Source organism: Tamandua tetradactyla, chromosome 7, assembly GCF_023851605.1.
Source record: "Tamandua tetradactyla isolate mTamTet1 chromosome 7, mTamTet1.pri, whole genome shotgun sequence".
Classification (NCBI taxonomy): domain Eukaryota; kingdom Metazoa; phylum Chordata; class Mammalia; order Pilosa; family Myrmecophagidae; genus Tamandua; species Tamandua tetradactyla.
In genome coordinates, this window is record NC_135333.1 from 19,720,477 (window position 1) to 19,729,580 (window position 9,104).

Consider the following 9,104-nt stretch of genomic DNA (forward strand, 5'->3'; position numbering starts at 1 on the left):
GGACCTGCCCTGACAAACAAAGGACCCCCACTGCACACGGCCCGTAGCTATGCCCACTGCACACGGCCCGTAGCTATGTCCACTGCACACGGCCCGCAGCTATGCCCACTGCACATGGCCCGTAGCTATGCCCCCTGCGCACGGCCCGTAGCTATGCCCACTGCACACGGCCCGCAGCTATGCCCACTGCACACGGCCCGTAGCTATGCCCCCTGAGCACAGCCCGCAGCTATGCCCACTGCACACGGCCCGTAGCTATGCCCCCTGCACACGGCCCGTAGATATGCCCCCTGCACACGGCCCGTAGCTATGCCCACTGCACACGGCCCGTACCTATGCCCCCCGGCCCTAAAGCCCGAGAAACTCCTAACCTAACACAGGAGGCCCCGTGGGCATCGTCAGCACCCCCACTAGCTAGCCTATATCTAGCCCTGCTGCGCCTAGGGGGGCGTGACCTCCCCAGCCTGCACCCTGAGCACCCGGACCTGGGAACCTCGCCCCGGGACAATAAAATTTTAAACTCCGACTCCGTTTCTCTGATTTCTCAGTTGGCTACCGTCTAAAACCTGACACCAGATCTCCTTTCTTCCCTTTCTTTTGGCGTCTCACAGGAGTGGGAGGAGTGACAGTTGAAGAATCTGAATCTCTACTTGGGACACCTTAGGGAGGTAAGTTAAGAGCCTCCTAGAGCCAAGGTTCTTTAAGAAGACCCATACAAAATACGACACAGGAATTTCCATATTTGAGGCCTGGCATGGTATGTAGCAGGCAACAGCTACTCTCGAAATATTTAAATCAGTCAATCTCTGTCTGACTTATCTGGATATTCCTCAGGCCCTGGAGAGTCAAGCAATCCACAACTGGTGCTCATCTGTTCATCAGACATGGGAGATCTGCCTGACCATTCTCGGGGCACGGTACATACTCTACAGCACAGACAGTCACAGGAAACTTAATGTGGAGATCAATGACATGGCCTTCTTGTAAATTCTTCACCTCGCATTTAACCAGAGGATGAGGTGAGCTTGGGACATCAACAGAAGTTCAACACTTGCCCTTTCTTTCCTGGAAGCCCAATCATTTTCAACCAAATCTTTGGGTCATGGAAAAAAAGATCTCTTCTAGCAGGAACTCATTTGAATTGGGAAGGATTCCTGATGGGGTATATGTAAATCATTGCACTAAATGTTTGAATAACCAGGTGGTAAAAGCAAGGAATGGGTATTTCCTGATACATACGGGCAATCTACTGCTAGCTGAGGCTGTTTTGAATTGGATGTAATGAGCAGCAAAAGCAGAACAACTTTCCCCTATTTTACCTGCAGCATCCACTGGGTGGTGAGCCCCTGGAAGAAAGGAGGACCAGGGGATGAGAGGGATTTCCTGTGTCTGGACCAGAAGGACGCTTTTCCGCCTCTAGCTTGACTTATAAATGTTTCTAAGTGGTTGTAGCACATCCTCTGTGGATTGAGATGGGTTTCTCTAGTGTCACCTCCCAGAAAAAAAAAAAACAAAGGCAGAGGTGGATGTGGCAATCCCAGGAGTTTTCCACAGGAGTGACGAAGGCAGGGCAGGGCACAGGCCAGCAGTAAATATGGGAGCAGCACAAAGTCGGTGTCTAAAAGTCAGTGTTTTCATTGCCCATATTGGTTTGTGTCTTATTAAATAAATCAAAAGGACTTGACCCTTTGCTTATGTAAGATCTCTTAGCTGTGTGCAAGCATTTTGAAATGCTTTAAGTGCTGCACAGATGAAAGGTGGAGTTACTTTTGTTTTTAGCTCTCTCTGTAACTGGAAGACAGCCACACCCTCTGGCATCTGACTGAGTAGGAAAAAGGCCCCAGGGTGTTCTGTGCTGGGGACACCAGGTGACTGTACAGAATCCATGCCAGCCAGGCAATCCCAGCAGGTGCAGGGCTGATGGGAAATGCGCAAGCTTGAACGGTTTTCCTGCTTAGTTGGAGTGTCCGGCTGAGTCACTCTTCCCTCTGCCTGAGGAGTAAGTCCTCTGCAGTCACTGTTGCAACAGCCTTTTTCCCCTTTCCCTTGGCTTCCTTGCTTTTCCTAGGACAATAAACTAACAAGGACCCAGAACACACTTTAATAGACTTACCCTTATGTGCCTGATGTTTAAAACAGAGGGTCAGATGGCAAACAAACATACAACAAACATAGCAAAACTGAGCTCTATCAAGGATTTTTAAAACAAAACAAGGGGTAGGATACGGTCTAACATCAGGGCAGATACAGAGCAATCTCCATTCTCAGCCTTTATATGCTAAGAACTGATATTGATATTCTTAACGATGATGTAAAAACATAGCTAGAGCCTCAGATATATTTTAAAAGAGTATTTTATTATCTAATTTGTATGCTGCCAGAAAATCCTTTTTTGGAATGAAGACCATAATAATAATATATTTTAAAGGATTATCTTGCAAGTACTTTCGCATATAGTATTTCTCTGATCTTACAATGACCTATTGAGCCAGTAGCATTGTGGCCCAGTTGGCGGCAGCCTGCCTCCTTGGATTTGTCTGAATCTGTAGGCACAGTATTGGGGCACCTACTAGCATCAAGGCGGTGGCAGGCGGGTATGTAGGGCCTGATGTGCAGATATCCTTCAGATTTTCCTGGGTTTTGCTGCCCTGTTGGCGATACTTTCTGATGGTGTGTTACGAACAGTATTTTAAAATCTTTGTGACGTGGTCATGCAGCCTAATGGGCTGGAGGTTTTCCTTGGGCCATTATAAAGGTAAGGCTTATCTTTGGACTCTTTTAGTCACACGTTACAGAAACCTGTTTAAATTGGCTCCAACAGAAAGGGGACATTTATATAAGGATATACCGATGTCTCAAGGAACCCAAGGGCGAGAAGGGCAAGGAGTCACGTAAGGGACCGGAACCAGAACAAACACACGTTCCAATGGGCACTGCATTGCAGAACCTGTGAGCAGAGAATGTGTGAGTCTTCCCCGACTCAAGCAAGGATGGGTGGCAAAATTGTGTATGACAGTCTAGTCCTAGCCCCAAAGAGAAGGTCCCGGAGAGACAAATGTGATAGGCTGAAAAGTAGCACCCTCTTATAAACAAAAACTGAATGTGCAATAAAGCATAAAAAATGGTAATGATTAGTCAACAGATGGTTTCGATAACATTTAGAAGTTCACCTTACTCAATACACTAAATTAAGTTCTAAATGAATTAAAAGGGAAACATTTTAAAACTATTTTTTGAAGTATACCTGAGAAACTAAAATAAAATATAATTTAATAGTAAGTGAGCATCTAGTGAAGAAAAGGGAATGATTTCTAAGCTCAGAAACCACAGGAGAAAAATCACCATAAAGAAAACCTGTTGGGTTTGACATTTATTGAGTATGTATTATGATCAGTCTCTCTCCTTAAGTATTTATGTACGTTATCTAATGTATTTTCCCCCATTATGACAACAGTATTATAATCCTTATTTTAAAAATGAGTAAACTGAGGCATGAAGATGTTAAGTAGCTTGCCCAGGATTATACAGTAAATGGTAGAGCCAAGATATATACTTTAATTCTCTATGCTGAACAGCCTCCCCCTTACCTATTTAAATAGGTTTAAAGGGCAAACTTCATTCACACATTGATTCCGCATGTATTTGTTGCACCTCCTGTAAGGAATGGGCACTGCTCTGGGCATGCCCAGGCATGTAATAGATGAGGCAGTCTCGTGGAGCTGACGATGTATATCGGACTCTAGAGAGCTACAGACTACAGAGAAATAAATGAACAGTTAACAGGGGAACTTCTCTTGGCCAGCGCTGGTAAGGAGACAACATGGGGTCATGCAGTGGATAACAAGTGGGCTGGGGACCTCGCATAGACTGGGTGGTTGGGGAGGGGAAAGGAGATGGACTTGCTGGTCCAAGAGGCTGTGGCACAAGGACAGAGGAGGAACCAAGAGAGACTCTAGGACTGGAGCGCCATTTACTAAGACGGGAAGGCTATAGAAATTACAGCGGGTTTAGAGGGGGAAAGGTAGGATTCTATTTGGACATGTTAAATTTGAATGGCCCGTTAGGCATCCAAGTGAAGTTGTAAGGTAAACAATGGCCTTACAACTTACAACACATGCATAGCAAATATCACCAAGCCTTACCATCATCATAGGTGTCGTTAGATATATATTGATGCATATATTGTCTTCTTGTCACAAGAAACATACACCAAACCTCCAATAGATGACTGGGAAAAGACAATTTAGAAAAGAAGAAATATAATCAACAAACATGGAAAAATATTCAGCCTCACTAGTAATGCAAGAAATACACCTTGAAACATCCATGAGGTAGTATTTTTAAACTACTACAATAGCAAAACACCCAAATTAATAGCACCCACTGGAACCATGGACAAATTGGTACTCTCAGATGCCGATGATGGCATTGTAAAGAGGCACAGATATTTTCGAAAGTAATTTGGCAAGAGACACAAAAATTCTTATACTCTTTTACTCTGTTTTTCTACTTTGGGAATTCTATCCTAAGGAAAGGCTACTGCCTGCCCATAGTATTTCCCATGGGGATATTAATAGGGAAAATTTGAAAAAGGAAATCCAGTTGGCCAACAGTAGGAAATGCTTGTACAAATTACAGTAAATCTGCTTGGGTAGATTATTGTGCAGCTGTAGTCTCTGATGGTTGAGTTTGAAACTCCTGGTTGCTAGGTCCATGACAGCAGACGCTGAGGAGACCAGGGAGACCACAGTCCTGCCTCAGGCCTCTCGTGGGGGCCAAGCCAGCTGAGGAGAAGCTTCAGGCCTGGCCCCGTAGTAGCCTGGGCTACTGGGAGGGACAGAGTTGCTGATGTACTTGGGACTGGGTAGAGTCTCTGAGGTACTCAGAAGCTGAGGAGGGTGGAACCCACATCCTGACAGACCTGTACCCCCTCCCACCTTTGGTTATGGAGTTTCTGACAATCTATGTGGGTGCAACAGCCTTTCCCACGATGGAGCCGAATTATCCTGTGCCGCTCGGAGAGGGCCTGGCTGGCGGGAACCCGGAGTCCTGCCCTCGTGGTTTACCTGTCTACATTTCTCTTACCATCTTCCACTTTGCATGGGCTTTGTCTTAAGGGCACCTGAAATCACAAGCAAAGCGGCTCAAGGTCATCTCCTGTCCAGCCCCTCAGCAAGCCATTCAAGTGTGAGGGTTGAGCAGGGGTCAGTCACACGGCGAAGCTGTGGCCGTGGGTTCCTAGGCAATGTCTGTGCTAAAGCTGGCCTGGAATGCACTCTCCCGCCTTCAGAGCTTAGCTGGAAACCAGCAGTCTGCTCAGGCGGATATTTTGTAGGAGTCAAATGACCTCCCGGTTTTTCCATTTGTGTGAGAGGGAGGGAGCACTGCCCTGCCTCCTGGAGAGCCTTTGTGAAGTCCAGCCTCATGACCCCTCAGCCAGCTGTGGCTGAGGGCGCTTCGAAACTGACCAGAGGACGTGGCCAGGGGAAGGGGAGGGGACTCCAGGGACGCGCCTACCATGCCAGGGGAGGGCAGGAATCCAGGATTGTTTCACTCACCTTCCCACGGCTCCCTCGGAGGGACGACTATGTGTAATCTAACCAGCACTTAGGAGCCTCTCCAGACCCCAAGCTGTCCTGGGGCCACGTCACAGGGGCTTCAGCAACAGCGAGTGGCCAGCGCTGTGGATAGGGCTATGGCTCGCAGCTGTCCTCTGCATTCCTGCCTGTTGTCAGTGGCTCGTTCAGCATCCAAGGCCATCATCTGGTATGTGGCCAGGAGAGGCCACAGGTAGGCCTGCCTGGATGCACAGCCCCTCCAGGCCACTCACTGCAGCCTGTGCCAGAGCGTGCAGTAGAACCTGCAAGCCTGCCTCAGAAGGCAGAGGGGGTCTTGTGAGAGTGGGGATATGAATTTGGGATACTCAGTGCCCCCCTGCTCAGGCACCCTGCACGGGGCAGGCCGTGTGGCCTCTTGGAGGTGCCTGGCAGTGCTCATCCCACCATGCCCCGCCTCGCCAAGGGCACCTGCCCACGCACAGCCCTGCCACACAGGTGCAGCAAGTCCAAACTTGAGATTCCCTGGCCCCGACCTGGCTGCTGGAACAGGCTGGGAGCTGGCCCCAACCGCCTGGCTGCTAGTCAGGGGCTGGGTCTGGAGTGGGGGCCCGAGCAGGCCGATTGGAGCTCCCTCCCCTCGATTCACTTTGAGAGGGAAAGGAGGGACCAATGCAGTGAGGAGATGGTGGACTCAAGGCAGAGAATCAGAGTTAAGAGGGAGTAGACAGTAGAAGTAAAGAAAGCAGCAGCAGAGGCTCCCCAAGGGCATGAGAGCTTGCATGGAAATAAAAAAGGGAGACAGACACAGAGACAGACAAAAATACCGAGAGAAATAGAATGAGAGACACATACAGAGAGAAACAAAGACAAAAAAATAGTGGTATCGTCCTAGACGGCTTTCTTTTCTCTCGAAGCTGAGCTCTGCAAATCTTCCTGTGCTTGAGTTCCCATGAAATATTCTGACAGTGGTCCCCTGTTTCCAGAACCTGGCAGAAACCACACAGGGGCCTCAGAAGGAGGAAGTGCCTGGTTCTGAGCGGGGCAGGAGTCCGCCAGCAGGGAGGAGGACTCCTAGAAGCCTTTTGCAGTGACTCCTGTCCCATCACCTCACTGTGAGCTTGAGCCAAATGCTCCAGACAGCTGAAGGGCCTCCCACCCATCACGTGGGCCCAATTCCTCCTGGTGCCCGTGGGGAGCACAGAGCCCCGGCACCCCAGGCGGATCCAGCCCATTTCCTCGGTCACGGGGGAAGCCAGGCGCTTCCTGTTATCTCACTCTTGTCCTCCTCCAGGCACTTGGCCGCCCACAGGGGCTTCTCCAAGGCCGCGAGCTCCGCGGTCATCCTGACGCGCTCACTGAGCCGCGGCTGTGTCCTCGGCCTCACTTCCTGCCGGCCCGCATAATCTGTAGGGCTGGAGTCCCTCAGCATCGCGACCACCAGGGTCTCACCACTGCTTCAGAAAGGCTGCTAATGGCAGTGCCGACTCCCAGGTCTCACTCCAGACTTACGGAACCACAATATCTGCCCATGGAGTCTGGAATCTGTAGCTTTTAAAGGTCCCCAGGTGATCCTGGGCACAGGTACGGTCTTGAGTCACTGACCTAGGCCAACCCCATCTATTCCAGAAATGGAAACAGGCCCAGAGAGGTGAGGTGTCTTGCCAGGGACACTCAGCTTTTAGTGGTGTAGTAGCTAGGTGTTCGCCTCTCCTAGGGGAAAAAGAAATGGACACACTGACATTTATTTAGCACCCATTAGGAGCTGGCCACTGGACTCCCTCCATTTCCTCATACCCTTATGGAAAGATGCAATCATATACATGCAGTAAAAAGCATCTTAGTCAAGCAAAATGAGGGCAGAAAGTATACCACTTAGAATGTCCATGTTTAGTTAGTTGAACAAATTTCATGTTGGGTTCCTGTAGCTCCCTAAAGCCGGGAACAAAGGAAGTCAGGTATACAAACCTCCAGCATGGACAAATGTCCCTTGAAAGGGAAAACTCGTTTATTCTACTGCCCCTTGAAGGAACTAACAAGTAAGACAAAAGCAGGAGAAACCGTGGAAAACTCTCAGGGGAAGACACTAAGGCATGAGCTCAGACTTACACAGATGCTCACTGAGTATTTATCGAATGAATGAATTGCCCTTCTAGCTTTTCAGTGTTTCTATTAACCCAGGCTTACTGGTCTGCTCTATTTGGCTAGTTTTTGTGGGAACAAAGCAGCACCCTATGAGACATGAGCAATAGCCTCTTCTAGAACTTGGCACGGCAGCTTTCCCCTTTGCCCAGCCGTTACAACGCTCCCCTCCTTTCCAGCTCTCAGCTCAGTAGATGGCACTTCTATCCATCCCATGTCCCAAGCCTCATAGAAACCCACTGCATCCAGTCAGGTCCACCTCTTAAACAGGTCTCGCTCATCTCTCCTTTCTGCTCCGTGAACCCAGGGGGAAGAGGTCCAGTTGTTCCTCCCTTAAAAGAGTCTCCATCCCCTCACATCTTCCCGAAGAGAAAACATGTGGGTGGCTCAGTCAGCTTCCAGGACACTGACTGGCCACAATTCCTAGTGTTGGCTTCTTGAGGTTGTTCATAATAGTTAATGAAGCAAACGTTCTCAAACTATATGCCTTCTGAGGCTGCCCCTGTGGCTTTCCCTCGTGTTAAAGGTTATCTCTGTAACTTGGGAGCTGGACTTGGGGAAATAAGGCCCACTGGCCTCTGGGCTAAGCCAAAGAAAGATTGCACATGGTTCTACATTGGGATTTGGGGCCCAGGTGTCAGTTAAAGTTAAACCTGGCATCCAATAAATGACCAGCTTGTTTATCTCATCTAAGTGCTGAACTAGAGAAGAGATGGGGAAAAAGGGGGCAATAGAGCATATGGGTATTCAGTTGTCACCCCTGTCATAGATAAAGCTGATGCAAGAGTGAGTAGGCGCCCTCCCACCCACGCTGTCACAGCTCTAGACCGCAGAGCCTCCTAACATCACTGGCTCCTATCATGGAACATCAGCAGCACTGTTCCATGAAGGCTGCATCGCCTGCCAGAGACCAGGCTATACTAATCGATATCCCTACACTTGGAAGGAAACACGAGGAGGGAGGAATTCAGACCATACGACAAACTAAAAGCAGTCCTGCTCTTCCTTGCGCTGCCTCTCTTCCCTGGATATTTCCCTGGGAGCTTTGTGGGTAGACTGAGTCGTGGGCTCAGGGAGGACTTTGCCATCCCTGGGTTCTCTCTCTGTCATGATAAAATCATAACAGTGTACAGCCCCACGTCACCCCCAAATTCTCCACCCTTCACACTGCCACAAAATCTCAGGCCTTCATCATCACCTCCTGTTCCAGTTTGCAAGCTGCCGGAATGTGATATACCAGAAACGGAACAGCTTTTAAAAAGGGAACTTTATTTAAGTTGCAAGTTTACAGTTCTAAGGCTGAGAAAATGTCCAAATTAAGGCACCAACAAGAGGTTACCTTCACTCATGAAAGGCCGATGAAGTTCAGGGTTTCTCTCTCAGCTGGAAGAGCACACGGTGAAGTCT